The sequence below is a fragment of the Callospermophilus lateralis genome, chromosome 7 (genome assembly GCF_048772815.1).
Source record: "Callospermophilus lateralis isolate mCalLat2 chromosome 7, mCalLat2.hap1, whole genome shotgun sequence".
Classification (NCBI taxonomy): domain Eukaryota; kingdom Metazoa; phylum Chordata; class Mammalia; order Rodentia; family Sciuridae; genus Callospermophilus; species Callospermophilus lateralis.
Window position 1 is genome coordinate 104,058,450 of NC_135311.1, and position 20,268 is coordinate 104,078,717.

The following is a 20,268-nucleotide window of genomic DNA, read 5'->3' on the forward strand; positions in this document are numbered from 1 at the left end:
GCACTTGCCTAACATGTGTGATGCATTGGGTTCCATCCTCAGCACCACATATAAATAAATAAATAAAACAAAAGTCCATTGACAACTAAAAAAAATAAAAATGAAAATAAATCCCTACCATTTATAAAACTTAACATGTCTCACTATAAGTGCTTCATATACATTCTCATTTTTTTAATATTTGTTTTAGTTGTAGGTGTATGCAATAACCTTTATTTATTTTTTAATGTGGTGCTGAAGATCAAACCCAGAGCCTCACGTGTGTTAGGCAAGCACTTTACCACTGAGCCACAATCCCAGCTCCTCTCATTTACTTTTTTAAGTGATTTTTAATTTTTTTTTTACAACTTGATTTGTATTTTTTATTTGTTCCAATTAGTTATACATGACAGGAGAAAGCACTGTGATTCATTGTACACAAATGGAACTAAATTTTTCATTTCTCTGGTTGTACACAATGTAGAGTCATACCATTTGTGCAATCATACATGTACCCAGGATAATGATATCTGTCTCATTCCACCATCTTTCCTACCCCCATGCCCCCTCTCATTTACTCTTCATAACGATCTTTTTGATGTTCATGCTAAACTCTTCATTTAATGAATAAAAAGCCAAAGTTCAGTCCTGGATCCCACAGCAGAAATGTCAGATCAAGGATTGGAATGCAGATCTCAAGTTTACAAAAATCATACCTTTAAGATAAATGAATGGAACCTGACACATGAAAAAAAATTGGGGGTTAGTTATGAAATAATTCATTTAGTATGTTTTGTAAAAATATAAACAGGAAGGAAAAAGAAAAAAGAACTAATGAATTATCCACCTTTCATTCATTTAATAAACATTCCCTAAGAACTACATCTTCAGATTTGCTCAGTAGTAGGGATAGAGAGATGTAAAGACAGATTTAAAGTACTTATTTTGGGGAAAGTATATAAAGGATATATAAATTTATAAGTATATAAATTATAAATTGTGTAAGCCCTGGAATATGAGATTATTAGAATAATGGGGGCAGGGAGATCTTGAGAGACAATGACTTAGAAAGAGCCAGGAAAATCTTTTTGAGGAAGTGATATGTAAATTGAGACCTAGAAGCAAGTTGTAATTAGGTAGAAGAGGTGTGTACAATGGCCTGGTGTGGGAAAATAACCCAAGAAACAGTCAGCCAGTGTAACTGTAATGGCCTGAGCAAAGATTGAGTGACAAGAGATAAGCCCAGAGAAAGACAGGCAAAAGTCAGTGAAGGACTGATCGCCCATGGTAAGGATTTGGGTTTTTATATCCAAGACAGTGGGAAATTTTGGAGGGTTTTCAATCAGGGAAGGAATATGATTCAATTTTTTAAAATATCACTCTGGCCACTCAGAGGAATGGAACTGTAGAAATTTGAACTGGAAACTAGAGGCTCTTTTAGAATCCCAAGCAAAATTGTAGACCAGGCCAGGCCTAAGACAATGACAGTGGAGAGGGACAGCTATAAGTGAATGAATTTGAAATGTGTGCCAAATACTATCCTAGATATTGTAAGATATAATTTCTTATTTAAGCTCACAATAACCCAGTGATGTGGGGATTTTACAGATAAAGAAGCTGAGACTGGGAGAGGTTCAGTTTCTATATCACACTTCCCTTTATAAACAGTGATCTGTCAGGTAGAGAAACCTATACTTACAACCCTAGCATAGGTGTCGTGGTAATCTGCATGATAAAGTCCTGTTTGAAAAGCCTCAGTCTTCTCCACATGAAATATCAGTCTAGAAAGGGAACTTCTGTGCTTAGAAATCATGTCAGCTAAAAGACTGTATATGACTTCCTTCTAGAAGGCTGGATGTAAATGTCCCACTTCACAGATGAGAAAAACAAAATCTAAAATCCAGAGAAGGGGCAGGGCTTTCCAGGATCACATAGAATGAGAGAGACAGAATTGGGGCTAGCACCTGGTCTTCTGACTCCCAGTTCACAGTTCCCACAGAAGTGAACTATGCCATCTCTCTGATGCGCCCAAAGGCCCTTTCACATTATCAAACAAACTCCACGTGAGAAAAATGTTTTTGAGTAGAAGAGGGACTAATTTCATTTCTGTTTCTTTGCAGAAACACAAGAGTATCTATCTTCCCAAGTAAAGAACAAATCACCAGTGTAGCCTACAAAGAGTAAGGCTACAAAGAATAAGCCCAAACTTTATACTTTCCATTCAGTGTTCTTAACTCTCTGGTCCCAACCTGTTTCCTCCTCTGTAATACTGGGATAGTAATTTCTACCTCACAGATAAAATAGTAGCATATGTAACTATTAATTATGTTATTAAGTGTTAGCTTTTTTTTTAAACAATTGACTTTATTTATTTATTTTTTAATATTTGGTGGACACAACATCTTTGTTTGAATGTGGTGCTGAGGATCGAACCCAGGCCGCACGCATGCCAGGCGAGCGCGCTACCGCTTGAGCCACATCTCCAGCCCCAAGTGTTAGCTTCTAACAAGGGAAGTAGGTGCTTTTATTTTAACACAAGAAAACTTAGAGAGCAATTGTTAAATATAACAGTTGTCAAATATAAGATTTAAATTGGGTGTTGTGGAACACATCTAGAGTCCCAGCAACTCAGAGGACTGAGGCAGAAGGATCCCAAGTTCAAGGCCAGCCTGGGCAACTTAACAAGACCCTGTCTTAAAATAGAAAGGGATTGAAATCTAGCTCAGTAGTAGAGCACCACTGGGTTCAATCTCCAGCACCACAAACAAAGCAACAAACAAACAAACAAAACAAAACAAAACATAGATTTAAACCAAAGTCCAAATGTCATCACCACCCATGGTATCAACCACTGTGTTATAAAACTTCCCTTGAGGACATGTTTAAAAGGGGCTTTGTACACAATAAGGAACTATGGAAATTGACTATTGATCACTATCATCACCTCCCCTTTCCTTAGACCCAGAGCTCTGATTACACAGAGCAATTTACCTTTTTTTTTTTTTTTTTTTTTTTGGTAGCACTAGGATTTATTAGGATGTGCCTTAATACAGGCGCTGGGACTTGCCCATGGTGCTCTTGATGTATAATGCCCGGACATTCTGCCAATTCTTCTTGAGCAATAATGACACCAAGAAGTTGACAGCCAGGTGGATGTTGTAGACAAGCTCATCATCTGTCATTTTCACATGACCAACAGCAACAGCCAGACACAGCACCTTCTTCATTTGAAACTTGACTGTGGATTTCACCTCATCAACTTTGGCCACCTTGTTTTCATTGTGTGTCATCAGGAAAGGGAATTTGTCATCCTTATTTAGGCATGGGCCCAGGATTCGTGGAATCTGCTTGATCAAAGACTCTGAGGCCAAAAAGGCATCATACTTCTTGACCAGCTTCTTGACCAACTTCTTATTCTTATTGAGTTTCTTCAGCGCCTCCATGTGCATGTGGGGGATATCCACAGCCTTGGCCAGTGCTTCTGGTTCCCCGGGCCCCACACTGAGAATCTAGGGCGGGGAGTGGACTTAAGCCAGTCGGTGCCTGAGAAGCGCTTGTCCTGGGGAGCATAGTTCTCCAAGCTGACCTGCAGCTGCAGCGTTTCCAGAAACTTGCGGCGCTTGCGCTGGTTCCCTTGCAGGACTTTCCGCAGCCTCTTACAGGGTGTCCCGACTGACTTTGCTGCTTAGGGCTCACGCGCTGCGCCGCAGTAACAGAAAAAACCAATTTGCCATTCTTAAAGGCACTTTTACAGCTCTGCGCCTTTTCCCATACTGTTTTCTCTGCCCAAAGCATTTATTTTTCCTCTAAAATTTATGCTTTTTCAAGAACCAGGTGGAAGATCATCTACGCTATGAAGTTCCCAACGCACTGGCATTTCAAGTGTAGGAATTACATTTCTACACTGAATTCTACACGCATTTCAAGTGTAGGAATTAAGACTTCTCCATCCTTGTTTCACTGCTCCTTTCCATTGGAAAATGTTAACTAGATAATTTTAACTCATTAATATTAAATAATTTATTATAAATTCAGTGAAATCAACCAAGGAAACTTTTTTCCCCAAGGGATCTTCAGTTATGCCAAGAAAAATCTAATATGGTTGGGTGATACTCAAGACAAATAACAATGTAATTTAAACAATGTCCGAAAGGTGGCACAGTAGTCACGGTCATAGCAGACAGAGAAAAGGGAGAGTGATAATTACAATAACTAATATTTACATAATGTTCGCAAATCTCTTCTACACATATTATGCACATGATTTCTTTCTTTTTAACTTCTTAGTTATAGGTGGACACAATATCTTTGTTTTGTTTGTTTATTTTTAGGTGGTGCTGAAGATCAAACCCAGTACCTCACAGGTGAGAGGCAAGTGCTTTGTCACTGAGCCACCACACTTGCCCTATCTGCATGATTTCCTATACCCATTTGAAGAAAAAAGATTTTCCAAATCCTAGAATCAATTGGGTGACATGATTTCAAAAGTTCAACAGGGAAGTCTTGTGATTTTCCTTTCAAATTAACTCTTCCACTCCTTGAAAATGTGTAAAATGTTACTTCAAGAACTTCCACTCTTTGGCTATGCCTTTAAATTTTAAATATTTATACAGGGTGAGGAGACTGTATGAAATATTTTAATTCATTTGTACTTTAATGTAAGAAGTTCCAAATATATTCTTGAATGTCATTTGAATTAAGTAGGTTTGATGGCCACCATGAGAAGGCATATGAGCCTTGGGATATGAAGAAAAGCCATGGAGATGAGAAGGTGGGTGAGGGAAAGGAAAGGGAAACTAGGAAGTTTCCTTAACAGCAGTTTTGCCAGGGGCCAGTCTGGTTCCCTATTGCAGTAGCCATTGCTAAGCTATTCCATCATCAAGAGATTGGTTATTCCAAAAAGTTGAGAACTCAATTTATGAGTGTATAAAATATTATGTAACTTGGCAAATTCTCAAGAAACCCTTTTCAGCATCTTCTAGCTAGAAGTTAGAAAACTAAGAGTCAAATCTGGAGTTAAAAATGAAAAGTGTGGGCTAGGGTTGTGGCTCAGTAGTTGACCCACCATGTATGAAGCACTGTGTTCAATTCACAGCACCACATAGAAAAATAAATAAAATAAAGGTATTGTTGGGCTGGGGCTGGGGCTGGGGCTCAATGGTAGCGCACTTGCCTGGCATGTGTGAGGCACTGGGTTTGATTCTCAGCACCACATACAAATAAATAAATAAAGGTCTATCCACAACTTAAAAAAGTATTTCAAAAAATAAAATAAAGGTATTGTGTCCATCTACAACTAAAAAAAAAAAAAAAAAAACTTTATTAAATGTAAAGGAAATCTGCCTTCTAATTTTGGCACCTGAAGTTCAGTTTTAGAATCTCAGACTTGACAGAACTTGGAAATCAAAAATAGAACCTGGAGTCATAGATTAGAATGGAGTATTACAAATATAGAATCTTGAGTTGCCATTACTGAAATCTCTGTAGTAAAATTTCAGATTCTGATTATTGTACTGAACTATAGGATTCAGAAACAGAGAGTGAAGCTAGACTTCAAATAGTAGAAATTTGTATTTCAATTAGTAGTTGAGTTTTACTTGTTAGTTGATTTGTTTTGTGGTACTAGGGATTGAAACCAGGGGCTCTCTACCACTGAAGTACTTTTTTTTTTTTTTTTAATTTTGAAACAGGGTCTCTCTAAGTTGCTGAGGCTAGCCTTGAACTTGTTATCCTCCTGCCTTCACCTCCCAAGTAACTGGCATATAACACTATGCCCTGTTCATGTATTGTTTCAATTAAGTTTTTCAGGGCTGTTAGGAAACTCACTTAGATTTGCATAAATAATAGGAATTTATGATACATGTAGAATTGAAAAGTGTCTGATGGGGATATCACAGCAAGACCATATGAAAAAACTCATGTACAGTGTGGCTTTGAGTACACAGTAATATAGTCTGGAAATGAAATAGATACTGTTATATACCACCCAGATCCCCCATTCTAGATCAAGGCAGGCATATCTCCAGCTTCTGAGTTCCTCTCTGAGAACTGCCCATTACAGGAGTTGCCCATCCAAGGGCAGATTTTTAGTAATTCCTTTTTTTCCAATTAAAAATACATTTGCACCTTGCTTTTCTACTTAGATCTCAAAAATTATGCCTCCTTCATAAGTGCAGTCTGAATCCAATGACTGGCTGGTGGTGGGGTCAGTGGGAGACATAAAGGTCACCCCTTTGTCTCAATTTCGGATGATTCTAGAGGGTTATTTTGCTCCTGAGCTCTGATAGGATCAGCAGATTTTGTTACAGTTGCATCGCAGTCCAACTTCTTCCTCTGCCCCCAGTCATGGGTCGCTCACTTCTTCTCAGGTGTTGATAGTAAGTGCATGCCTCAATAAGGCCTCTTCCCGCTTACCTCTGACTCAGAGGGTTTCCCAGAGAACCTGAAACATCCCCAAGACTAAGTCTTGCTGAGTTGCTCAGGGCCTTGCTGAATTGTTGAGGCTGGCTTTAAATTTGCCATCCTTCTGCCTCAGACTCCTGTGCCACTGGGATTATAGGTGTGTGTCACCATGCTAGGCTTGTATTGTAATTGTTATCAGGTAACTTCCCAGTCTTCCACATAAACCTCACTTCCTTACACCCCTCCTTCAGTTCTTATTCCCCTTGGGAATACAGATCTCGATTTCCCCCAAAACTCTTGATTGTGAAAAAATTTGTACATATGAAAAATTTAAATAAATGTCCACATACTTAACTTCCTATGTTTAGTAATTAATATTTTAATATATTTGCTTTGTTATTCTCTTTACTATATGAAAGTTGCAGATACCATGACACTTTACCATTAAATATTTCAGCATAAACCTAATAATTAGGAAAATACCATTATTATACCTAATTAATTAACAATTCTTTAATATCATGTTACCAATTGCTTCAATTGTCTTTTGTAGTTAGTTTTGTTTGATTTTCTATCAGTCTTCAGTCACTGCATTGGATTACTATGTTTCTTAGATCCTTTTAATCTGAAACAGTTGTCTCACTTTTAAAAAATTACAATAAAACTTTTTGGACTGATGAGACCTATTATCTTAAAAAATGTTCCACATTCTGGACTGTTTGGATTTTCATTAAGTAGAAGTTAAATTAAATTAAGAAGTTAAACCTAAATTGACTAAATTTAAGATAGACACTTTGGGCAAAACTGTTTCATAGGAAATATTGGGAACTTCATATTCCATTACATAGGGAGGCGCGTAATGTCAAGTTGGCCCAGTCTTAAAGATGCTAAGTGTGATAATTTGGTTAAAATGATGCCAAATACTCTCTTTCCACTCATACACACACTTGCAACATACAAGTTAACTACAAAGCTGTACTTAGATACTACATACGATCTGTCACCTTTTAACATCTATTGAAAGGCTTATGTGAATCAGTGATTTCACTGGTGGTTGAAATGTGATGATTTTTCTAATTCTGTCATTTCTTCTGCACTTATTAGCTGGCATTTTTCTGAAAAGAACCTTACCTCCAACTGGGAATGAACTAGAGTTCTTTCTTAAAACTTGATAAATGTTTAATCCTTTTCTCTATACCATCAATTTTAAAAGTAAGATCTGGGGAAATAGTCACTTCTAATTAGGGTTGTTTGAGGGAAGGATGGGCAACTGTGAAGCCATCCTAGATAAGTTCTGAAATTCATAATTTTGGAGTTTCTCTCATTTTGTACAAATAATACTGTATGTGCAAGTCCTTGTTATATCACCCTACTGGAAAATGCAGCATGGAAAACTGGTGCTAAGACTACTGTGTCAGTAAAAACAGTCTTATCCCTGATCCAGGAACAGAAGTCTAGCATTTGTGTGTGTGTGTGTGTGTGTGTGTGTGTGTGTGTGTGTGTATAAATGAAATAACATCTGAGATCCTTTAAATTTTACAACTTAACACTTCATACTCCCTCCTCAGCCCCTTTTATTTGCCATTCATCACATTAACATTTTTTGAGAGTTCAGACCAGTTTTTTAGTAATTGCTTTTTTCCAATAAAAAATACATTTGCACCTTGCTTTTCTACTTAGATCTCAGAAATTATGCTGCATCAGTATACAGAGACCTTTCTTTCTCACTTTTTTTTAAAGAGAGAGAGAGAATTTTAATATTTTATTTTTTAGTTATCGGCGGACACATTATCTTTGTGTTTTTTTTTTTTTTTTTTTTTAATGTGGTGCTGAGGATCAAACCCCGGGCCGCATGCATGCCAGGCGAGCGCGCTACCGCTTGAGTCACATCCCCAGCCCCTCTTTCTTGCTTTTTATAGTTTGCCCAATACTTGATTGTTTGAATAATCTCTATTTCCCTGGTACATAGCACAGGAGTATACCATAGGTACTCAGTGAGTGTTTTTGAAATGAATGATGAATCAGGAACAATTTAGCACAAGAGCAAAGTATGGCCTGTACAAAGAATAATTTAGAGTCAAACAAACCTGGGATTTAAATCCAGCTGTCCTGACATTGAACAGTTTGTCACAGTGGCTAAGCAAGTAAGCCGTGAAACAAGAGTACCAAGCTTTCAATCTACCACTTACTTGGTTGTATTTCCAAATGTGCTCTAGTGTCCTCATCTATTAAAATAGTAATAATAAAAGCACCTACTTCACAAGGTTATTGTGAGGATTAAATGGGTTAAATGTACAAATCATTGATAAAAAGGCCTAGCTCATAGTAAGAGTTCAATAAATGTTACTATATATTAAAAATTTTCCAAATCTGTTTTTTCATATGTAAAACAGGGCTAGTAAAACCAAACCAAAAGGGAAGATGTTGAGGACTGAGTGAGACAGTGTTACTTAGCATAGTGACCAGAACAAAGAAGTCATCCACAAATGTTAGTTATCCAGACCAGGGGACAGGGGAGGAGTATGATATTGGGATCAGTACTGTATACTCCTTGAGCATTGGACTGTTTGTTCACCAACTCAGGTACCTGTCACACCAGCTTCTTTTTTAAAAAAAATTTTTTTAAATTGTGAAAAGACACAATACCTTTATTTAATTAATTTATTTTTATGTGGTGCTGAGGATGGAACCCAGTGCTAGGAAAGTGCTCTACCTCTGAGCTAAAACCCCAGTCCTCTCACATCAGTTTTAGAGTTAGGCAAATCTATTTAAATTCTAGCCATGATACTTTGGAGCTGTGTGATATTGGATTAAATGTACAAATGGGTTAAATGTACAAATCATTGATAAAAAGGCCTAGCTCATAGTAAGAGTTCAATAATTTTAACTCTATTCAAATTATTTTCCTTGTTGATAAAAATACAGATAACAGTAGTACTTACCTCAGGCTTGTTATTCGAATCAAATAGAATTATAGGTATAAAGTTATTTAGTTTTACTTTGATGATAAAAGAGTAAAGCAGATACCTGCCCATGTATGTATATATTATGAAATATTTTGTATATTTTTTTATTTTGTAGATGGACACAATACCTTTATTTTATTTATTTATTTTTATGTGGTGCTTAGGATTGAATTCAGTGCCTCACACATGCTAGGCAAGTACTGTACCACTGAGCCACAACCCCAGCCCATGAAATATTTTTATGCAATATTTTGTATTATCTCCCTGGGTTGACCATAAGAATGCAATTGGCAAATCTCCAGTTACAGGGAGGGTAATTTCCAAGGTTCCAGAGATACTGAAATCCATTTGTATTTAGGCCATACATAAATACAAATTTAAGTATGAACCATTGTATGGCAGAAATACTAAGGTAAACCTATTCCTGGGAGATATGGAACTCCTCTGATGGTTGACTTAAGTTGAAGAAGCCTCAATGACTTTGGAAAACCTTCCTCAGACTGCAAAGCAGACTACAATATTTCTTCTCAACCTTCTTCTTCACTCCTACATTCAGGATCAGACTTGTATAACAGTCTGACAGTTCCTTCAACCTGTTCCAGCTCTGGACCTAATTTCTCTTAAATTGGTGTTTTTCCTTAATAAAATCCTTGCATGATTAATTCCATCTTGGATTATTCTAGGTCCCAGACTTCTACCCCCTACCTTGGAAAAGGAGTACTTAAAATTATGAATGTGTCTTTTCTTTTTAACTGCTAGAGTTCATGATGAGTATATTCATATCCAGATATTATCTGATTTTTATTCTGGAGAGAATATTGTAAAAAGTGTGATGCTCAGTTACTGACTACTCCTGCTCCTTCTCTTCCACAGATGTTATCCCCAATAAATGTTGCAATTTATCTCTGTCTTGGTATCTACTTTCTAAAAGTCATGAACTGACACAGCCTATCCAGAGAAGGAAAAATTCATGTGTTCTGACTAGAATTCATGAGAAAAGCAGGAGTCAGTGTGGATAAAGGGGTGTCTACAGATGAGGTTCTCAATGCCACTCCTTTCTCTCACCATTTTATCTCCAAAATAGCTCCTAATGCGCTTAAAGATCAATATATTCAAATATAAGGGGCTGGAGCAGTGGCTTAGTGGTAGAGCACTTGCCTGGCATGTGTGAGGCCTTGGGTTTGATCCTCAGCACCACATATAAGTGAATAAATAAAGTAAAAAAAAATCTATTGACAACTAAAAAATATTTTTAAGAAAATGTTAGAGTCTAAATAAGCCAAACTAAGTTTTTCTAATTCACAAGCAAGACTATCAGTGACAAAAAAGTGATTATGTAATTTAGTAAATTAGTAGTCATGATTGTATGCCAATCTGGGGTTTAGAGCAAAATCAAATCTGTGGGAAACTTCACATACTATGTCTTGGGGTTTAGTTCTATTTTATTAAGCCCAGTCAATAAGGTTAAGGAAATGACTCTCACAACCAACTGCCTAATGTGTTTCATTGCTCAGCTTTATTGTTACCATTCCAAATCATGCCTGAAACCTCTGAGGAAAGGAAGACAAGGGAGATAAAAGGCAAAATAACACAAGTGGTAAAGTAGGAATCCTCTTTTATCTTTCATTATTGTCAGGAGTGGATGATCACTGGTGCAGACAACCAGTACCTCTGGTAGACAACACAGAGCTTTATGGAGGAAATTATGCAATACAAAGACATTTCTATGCTCTACTTGCTGTCCTGTGTGCTTGAGTAGCTGGTGTGTGGATAGTATGGGGGTAGGATATTCTAATCTGTAATGTTGAATCAGATAAAAGAATCATTGCAAAGTTTATCCACGGCCTGGAATCTGGTTCCCTGGTTTTAGTCATAGTCAAGACAACCTGACCTTGGTGGCCAGTCATACCATGAAGCACATACATGATATGAATGTTTTATTGCTCATTTTTGTAAAAGAAAAAAGTCATATTTTCACAACCATTTTTAAAATTATCTATAGAAAGGATCTTTGATTTCTTTTATTTCTTGGTAAATATTTTGCAAAATTTAAGAAGATACATAGATATAGTTAGATAGTATGGCATCTAAAAAGACCAAGACTACTCCCCCAATATCCCACAGTGACATAGTCTCATTATATGCTAATGAATTAAGTGGCAAAAATTAGATATGTATTTAGGTCTAACTCCCAAATCCATTTTCTTTTTACTTGGATTTATATTCTTATAAGCCGTCCTTTCTGGATCCCATGCAAATTACTCTCTGAGAAAAATAACTACTAATAAGTACTCAGTTTTGTGCAAAGTACATATCCTCCATAAAATGCTAAAATAACAATAGTAATAATCTACCATTGACAGTATGCTTAGAATTTATTAAGTCATACAGAATCCCAGGAGGTGGAGAAGATATTTAAAATTATCAAGTCCAGGGATTTTTCAAACTGTTCAGGTAATAGAGCTTCTAGAAGTCACAGTGTTCTCTGTAAAACATCATGGATCACAGGCAGTTAATATCACATATAGACTGGCAATGATTTTACTAGTGGACATAGCATGGTATAATGGGAAGGAGCAGGCTTTGAAGTTTCAGAGATCTGACTTTCCCATTTATTAACTTGTGACCTTGAATAAGTAACTTTTATATGCCTCTGTCATTACTTGAAAAAGGGGAAAAGCAAATCCCTATTGTAGGACTATTAAGGATTATTTCTGAAAAATGTGTGTCATATTTGCAACTTAACAAATGGTAGCAACAGATCTATATATACTTCCTTATCCAAAATGTTTGAAGTCATAATTATTTTAGAATTAAGAATTTTTTAGGGGCTGGGGATGTGGCTCAAGCGGAAGCTTGCTCGCCTGGCATGCGGGCGGCCTGGGTTGGATCCTCAGCACCACATAACAAACAAAGATGTTGTGTCCGCCGAAAATTAAAAAATAAATAATAAAAAATTCTCTCTCCTCTGTCTCTCTCTCTCTCTCTCTTTCTCTCTCTTTAAAAAAAGTTATAAAAAATAAAAATAATAATTTTTTAATTAAAAAATATAGTATTGGGCTGGGATTGTGGCTCAGCGGTAGAGCGTTCGCCTAACACGGGTGTTACCCGGGTTCGATTCTCAACACCACATAAAAATAAAGGCATTGTGTTGTGTCCATCTACAAAAAAAAGATTCTCTCTCTCTTCCTCCCTCCCTCCCTCCCTCTCTCTCTTTAAAAAAATATAGTATAGATCATATGTCATATAAATACCCCTAGTTGTATCTGAGGCATTACTTCTGGAAAATCTACGAGAATGTTGATCATGCTTTTCAGAAGGGCCTTGATTTACCAAGGCAGCAAGTTGGGGGAAGTCATAGCATGATTGAATTTTGTAGTAGCTATCCTAAGTTAGACTGATGGTAGGAGATGGTGAACTCCTTAGTAGCAATGCAAATAAGATCTCAGCACAGCAGAAGCTAGTTGATAGCAAAGAGTAGACTGAATTTCAGAATGGTAGCCACGAGGGCACGGCCAGTAAGAATTTTGAAGATGACTCAAAGAACATGGTGCTCTTATAATGGGATAGATTGCCCACTATATGTGACTAAAAGAGATTAAGAAGGGATGAGGGCTGGGGTTGTGGCTCAGTGGTAGAGCACTCACCTAGTACATGCAAGGCCCTGGGTTTGATCCTCAGCACCACATAAAAAAAAAAAATAGGTAAAATAAAGGTATTGTGTCCAACTAATACTGGAAAATAAATATTAAAAAAGAAGGGATGTGGCAAATAAACAAATAAAATAAAGGTATTCTGCCCATTTACAACTACAATTTTTTTTTAATTATAGAAGAATAGATGAGAACACAGATGAGGTGGTGCATGCTTGTAATCCCAGCAGTTTGGGAGGCTGAGACAGAAGGATCACTGAGTTCAAAGCCAGCCTCTGCAACTTAGTGAGGCTCTAAGCAACTTTGCAAGATTCTGTCTCAAAATAAAATATAAAAAGGGCTAAGGATGGGCTGGGGCTGTAGATCAATGGTAGAGCACTTGCCTAGCAAACATGAGGCACTGGGTTCAGATCCTCAACATCACATAAAAATAAACAAATAAAATAAAGGCATTCTGTCCATCTACAACTACCAAAAAAAAAAAAGGCTAAGGATGTGGCTCAGTGGTTAAGCGTCCCTGGGTTGGATCCCTGGTACCCTCCCACCCTGCAAAAAGGTTGAGAAGACAAAAAGACAAATGCTATATGATTTCAATTATATAGTGGATAAAAAGTGGTAAAATTCATAAAAATGGAAAGTAGAATGATGCTTTCCAAGGGCTGAAGAAGGGTAAAATGAGAAGTTGTTTAGTGGGATAAAGTTTCAGTTTTGTAAGATGAAAAGTTTTTGGAGATCTTTGCAAAACAATGTGAACATAATTAATACTACTGAACTTAAAAATGGTTGAGATGGCAAATTTTATGCTGTTGTTTTTTTAAACCTCAACTAAAAACTTATTTTATAAAAATAAAAGAATGAGGGCTGGGATTGTGGCTCAGTGGTACAGCGCTCACCTAGCACCGGTGGGACCTGGGTTTGATCCTCAGCACCACATAAAAATAAAGGCATTGTGTTGTGTCCATCTACACCTAAAAATAATAAATATTAAAAAAATAAAAATTAAAGAATGAGGAGAAGGCTGAGTTCAGTTACTACATTGAAGTCACAAATCTTTGTCAGTTCTCAGACCCAGAAACCATCAACTGAAGGTTGATGGCCATGCTCCTATTTCAGAAGGACCCTGCTAAACCACAGCAAATATATATAGTAGTGATTCCCCTACTTCTTCTCCAAAGGAACGAATGGCTATTTATTCAGAAAACTCTACACTGGAATAAGGAAATGATCCAGATTTTTCTAGGGCTGTTGGATACAGGGTCCAAGTTAACACTAATACCTGGGACCTAACACATTAGCATGGTCCCCCTACTGGAATGGCAATATATGTGGGTCAGGTAATAAATGGAGTCCTAGCCCAGGTCTGTCTTATCTACCCACTTGTTTCTCCTGTTTCTGAGTGTATAATTGAAATGATACACATAGATTTGGCAGAACCTTCACATTAATTTCTTTTAAAAAATTTTAGTTATGGATGGACACAATATCTTTATTTGTTTTTATGTGGTGCTAAGGATTGAACCCAGTGCCTCACACGTGCTAGCCAATTGTTCTACCACTGAGCCGCAAACCCAGTCCTCATGTAAGTTTCTTGATCTGTAGACCATGAGCTACTGTAGTAGTAGTAAGAAAGGGCCAGTGGAAGCCCTTGAAACTGCTCTTTGACAATGGCTAAGATAATAAATAAAAACCCTATCACATTATAGTGGAATAGCAGAGTTTAGTATCTCCCTCAAAACTTTAAAGAATGATGGTCCCTCCCATATTCTCATTTAATTCATCAGCCTGGCTTCTGAAAAAACTGATGAATAATGGCAATGATAGCCAAACTAGATCAAGTAGTGGCTTCAACTATACCTGCTATGAGACTCTCACAGGATAGGTGATAATATACATCCATGATCTTACCCTAATGTTAATATTCATGTACTATCTTCCATTATGTAATCCAGAGGGACCTGAACTGTTTGGCCATTTGCAGAATATCACATCAGTTCAATAGATCAATACTATTATGTTAATTGGACCTGTTATGCAGTAAGTGGCAAGTACTTTTGCCTTGCTAAGGCACAGGAATCTTAGAGTGTGGGGGATAAACTATACAAAAATTCAGAGGCCTGCCACATCAGTGAAGTTTTTAGGGGTTCAATGATCTGGAGCATTCCAGGACATTCCCACTAAAGAACAAGCCATTGCATATTGTGCCTATTACCACCAAAATGGAAGCACATTCGCCAATCCTCCTGGGTTTTAGAGATCACATTTTTTTTTTCTCTTGGGAATACTACCATGACCCATTTGTCAGCTGATATAGAACATTGCTGGCTTTGATTTGGGCTCTGAAAAATCATGACTGAGGTATGAGCAACCCTGCCACTTGGAGTATATGACTTGACAGATTTTTATCACATTTGAGATATCTGGGGGTAGAGAATGACACTGTGTAAAACCTCTGACCACCACCTGACTATTTGGTTGTTCATAAATTAAATCAAATTAATTCATTTCTGAATTTTATTGATTCAGAGTTACCTAATATGTGCTTATCATATACCAGTCTCTGTACTTGATGCTGGAAACAAAAAGATGTAATAAAACCTCTTCCCTGTTCTCAAAAAGTTCAGAGTCTAATTTTACTCATAATATTTGCATGCTATTTATTTCAACTATTCTTTTTCTTCCCCTGGCATTAGCAAGGATTCAGGTGATAACAAAAGGGGGCCCAAAAGAGGGGAAACTTGAGAACAATTCTGTTAACTAAAAATATGCTGCAAATTGGGCCAAGCCCGTTAGCTATCATTTAATTTGAACAGGCCCTATCAGTCATGCTTTGACAATAAAACTCATTTACTCAATGTCTACTATATGCTACCGATTACATATACATTACTTTCCCAACAATTCTGCTAAGTGTTAACATCCTTCACTATCTAATAAGAGAACTGCAGTTTGGGAAGTTAAATGTAAGGAGTGGTAGAGCTAAGATTTCAATGTAGGACCATTATGCACCCAAATTCTTTGCTTTACCCATAACAACATTCTACCTTCATGCTATTTCCCTTGTAGTCTGAAAATACCTTGATCTATTCCTATTCCTTCATCTAATGTTAAATTCCTTCCAGGGACCGTGAATTCTTCAAAGCAGTCTTTTTTATTTATAATCAGGGAACACCCCGCCCCCTCCTTTTGGTGCTGGTTATTGAAGCTTCACACATGCCAGGGAAGCACTGTACCACTGAGCTACATCTCCAGCCTAATCAGGAAATTCTTGTAGAGGATATTCAAATGTCTTCACTCTAGGATCATTTAGTTACAAGGAAGAGTCTCATAACCTAACTTAACAAAGTGATGGTGGCAGAGGAAAGTGTTTTAAGAACATGAAAATCTGTCAAGTTAGCAACCCAGGTTCAGAAGGACAGCTAGGCCTCATAGGACAGGAATTATAAAATGATTTTTTGAGGCTCTTCTCTCTCTCACATCTATTATTTCTGCTTCATTCTTACCAGCTTCCACTGTTTGCACACAGCCCAACATTAGTGCTATAGCCATATCCTAAATGACCATTCAGTTCAAGGGTCTGCTATCAGCTGAATTAGCCTTAAAATTTTTATTTTTTTTTACCATAAATTCCTTAGAAATGAATGCATTGGCAGCTTAGCCTATTGTTTGGATCTTTGGTCAATGTTCTGACCTTGGTCTGATTACTTATAACTGAAGTGAAGTGACCCTGTGAACACAACTTGTTAGGCTTCTATTTGGGGCAGGGAATGCTGGGGCTCAAGACCACGGCCTCACACATACTAAGCACATGCTATACCACTACATATATACCCACTACCCCTATCTAGTCTTCTCAAGAAGGTTCTGTGAATATAAACCAACCTCAGAGGATATGTAAGCCAGGATTAATACATTGTGGTAAGAACTTTGTCTAGAAAACATAGGATGGGATGAAGACCCTTTTCTTCTGTGACATTTAAAAAGTCTGTGGCACTTACATCATTTTTTTAAAATATTTATTCTTTAGTTGTACACAATACCTTTATTTTATTTATTTTTATGTGGTGCTGAGGATTGAACTCAGGGCCTCACATGTGCTAGGTGAGCGCTCTACCGCTGAGCCACAACCCCAGCCCACTTATCTCATTCTTACCATCATCTTTTATATTTTAATACATGCTATTTTCTAACAATTTTAATACCATGGATGTAGGAATTGGCACCTAGCAATGGCATCTGTGACTTCTCAACACTATGGGCCTTGGGAATGGCTTAATGCTGAGGTAAATCATATCCATAGTGCTTGTGATGGACACATTTACCTACAAATGACTGATCTCCTCAACATGAGGTCTCCAGAGGCATGCCATCAGATTTTTTTTATTGTAGTAAAATATACATAAAATTTGCTATTGAAACATCTTTTTAGTATATAATTCGGTGACATTAATATATGCACATTGTTGTACAGTCATCATTATTTGTCTCCTGAACTTTTTCATAATTCTAAACTGAAATTATACTCATTAAATAACTCCCCATTCCTCTCTTCTTCCCCATAGTAACTGTCGCTATGAATTTGATCTAAAATACTTCATGTAAGTGGAATCATACAATATTTGTCCTTTTATGTCTTATTTCACTTAACATAGTGTCCTTAAGCTTCATCTATGTTGTAGCATGTTAGAATTTTCTTCGTTTTAAAGGCTGAGCAATATTCCATTGCATATACATACCACACAGTTTATCCATCAATGGACACCTGTTCCTTCTACCTTTTTTTTTTTAAAAAAAAATAGATGTTAATAGACCTTTATTTTATTCATTTATTTATATGCGGTGCTCAGAATTGAACATAGTGCCTCACATATGCTAGACAAGCACTCTACCACTGAGCCATAACCCCAGCGCCTGCTTATACCTTTTATGAGTAGTGTTATTGTGAATAGTGCTGCTATGAACATTCGTGTGCAAATACTTGTTCAAATTCTTGCTTTCAGTTCTTCTGGATGTATACCCAGAAGTGGAATTGCTGTACCATATGGTACATTTTATTTTTGAGGAACCTCCATACTGTCTTCCACAGTGGTTGTGTAATTTTATATCCCACTAGATGATACAAACACTCATCTTTCTCTATATCCTTATCAGAACTATAATTTTTTAAAGAATGTCCTAATAGGGGGCTGGGGTTGTAGCTCAGTGGTGGAGTGCTTGCCTAGCATATGTTGAGGCACTGGGTTTGATTCTTAGCACCGCATATAAATAAATTTCTATCAAGTAAAAAAATAAAAATAAAAAAAGAATTCCCTAATAGGTGTGAAGTGCTTATTGTGGTGTTTATTTTGTTTGGTATTAGGGACTGAACGTAGGGGCACTTAACCACTGAGCTACATCCCCAGCCTTTTTTTTTTTCTTTCTTTGGAGACCTTTCTATTCAAATCCTTTATCCATTTTTAAATTGGGTCTTGTGGTGTTGTTGAGTTGTAGATCTTAATATGTTCTGAATATTCATGCCTTGTATACAAAATATTTGTAAATATTTTCTCCCAGTCTGTGGGATGTTTTCTCTCGATTTTGGTATTAGGGATTGAGTGAGGGGCACTTTACCACTGAGCTACATCCCCAGTCCACATTTTTTTTTTTTTTTTTAAATTTTGAGATCTAGTCTCACTAAATTGTCTGGGCTAGCCTTGAACTGGCAACCCTCCTGCCTCAATCTCCTGAATAGTTGGGATTACAGGCGTGTGCCATCTGTCCTCCGATAGTGTTCTTTGAGGTACAAAATTTTAATTTTGGTATAATCCAGTTTATCTTTTTTGTTGTTGCCTGTACTTTTGGTATAGTATCCAAGCATTCATTTCTAAATTCAAGTCATGAAGCTTTCTTGTTTTCTTCCAAGACTTAGGTTTAAGCTCTTACATTTAGGTCTTTGGTCCATTTAATTATGTGTTGGTTTAAGTAAACAATATGACTTCTTCCTTTTGTATATGGATATTCAGTTTTCCCAGTATATAATTTCCCAGTGTAGATACTGGGAAAAGACTATCTAACCTATTGCATTGTTATGGCATTGTTGTTAAAATCATTTTGACCATATATGTGAGGGTTTATTTCTGGGTTCTTAGTTATTTCATCGAGCTACATGTCTCTATGCAAGTGCCATGTTGTTCTGATTGCTGCTTTGAATTAAGTAATAAGTTCTGAAATCAGGAAATGTGCCCTCCCAGCTTTGTTCTTTTTCAACTGTTTTGGCTATTCTGGTTTTCTTGAGATTCCATCTTAATTTTGGGATTTTTTTCTATTTATGCAAAAAACATCATTGGAATTTTGATAGGAGTTACTTTGAATTTGTAAATCATCATGGGTAGTATTGACAAATTAACACTATTAAGTTTTCCAATCCATGAACACAGATGTCATTTCATTTGTGACTTTATTTATTTATATCCTGAAAAATCATTCAGATGGGGTTGATTTTCAAGCTTATGTATATATAATAATGTTTTATATATATATGTATGTATATATAAAATATAATAATGTGTGGTATTGGGGATTAAATCCAGGAGTATCTGGGATTATAGTATCCATCTCCACAGCCAGCTGTGGACAATTTAATTCGATGAGGATGTTTGAGTAAAGGCTATGTACACATAATTTTTATTTCAATACATATTCGTTAGGCTCAAGTGGTAGAACTCTTACCCAGCATGCATAGGGCCCTGGGCTTGATCCCAAGCACTGCATAAATAAAAATTAAAAACTAAAAAAAGGGGCTGGGACTGTAGCTCAGTTATAGAGCGCTTGCCTAGTACATGTGAGGCACTGGTTTCAGTCCTCAGCACCACATAAAAATAAACAAATAAAATGAAGGCATGCTGTCTATCTACAACTATAGAAATTTTGTTGTTGTTGTTGAACAGCATGGGGGAAGATACCAAGAATTTAGACTCTAATTTGATGGCTTTAGATTAGAATCTTAGTTATTCCCCAGATAGTTGTTCTGAACTTTGGCAACTTCCCTAAACCATTTCTGACGCTTTTTAAAATTGGGAAAATATCTGCCCACTGGGTTTGAGAATTAAATAATTTTGTATCAATAGTAAGTAGTCAACAGTGTTAGTTATTATGATTTTGAGTAGACTCTATGTTGGGCACTATACTGAATGCTGGGGATAAAAATTGTTTGACTCAACATTTGCCAAGATGCTAGAAGTGTAAATAATGTAAAATAAACTTAATATTGTACTATATATAATGTTGGAAAT

At 36.7% G+C, this 20,268-nt stretch overlaps 1 pseudogene; it reads right to left on the bottom strand.

Moving 5' to 3' along the window:
* Window positions 1-2,991: 2,991 nt before the first annotated feature.
* LOC143404611 (large ribosomal subunit protein uL1-like) lies at window positions 2,992-10,282 on the bottom strand (annotated as a pseudogene).
* Between the last annotated feature and the right edge of the window lie 9,986 nt (window positions 10,283-20,268).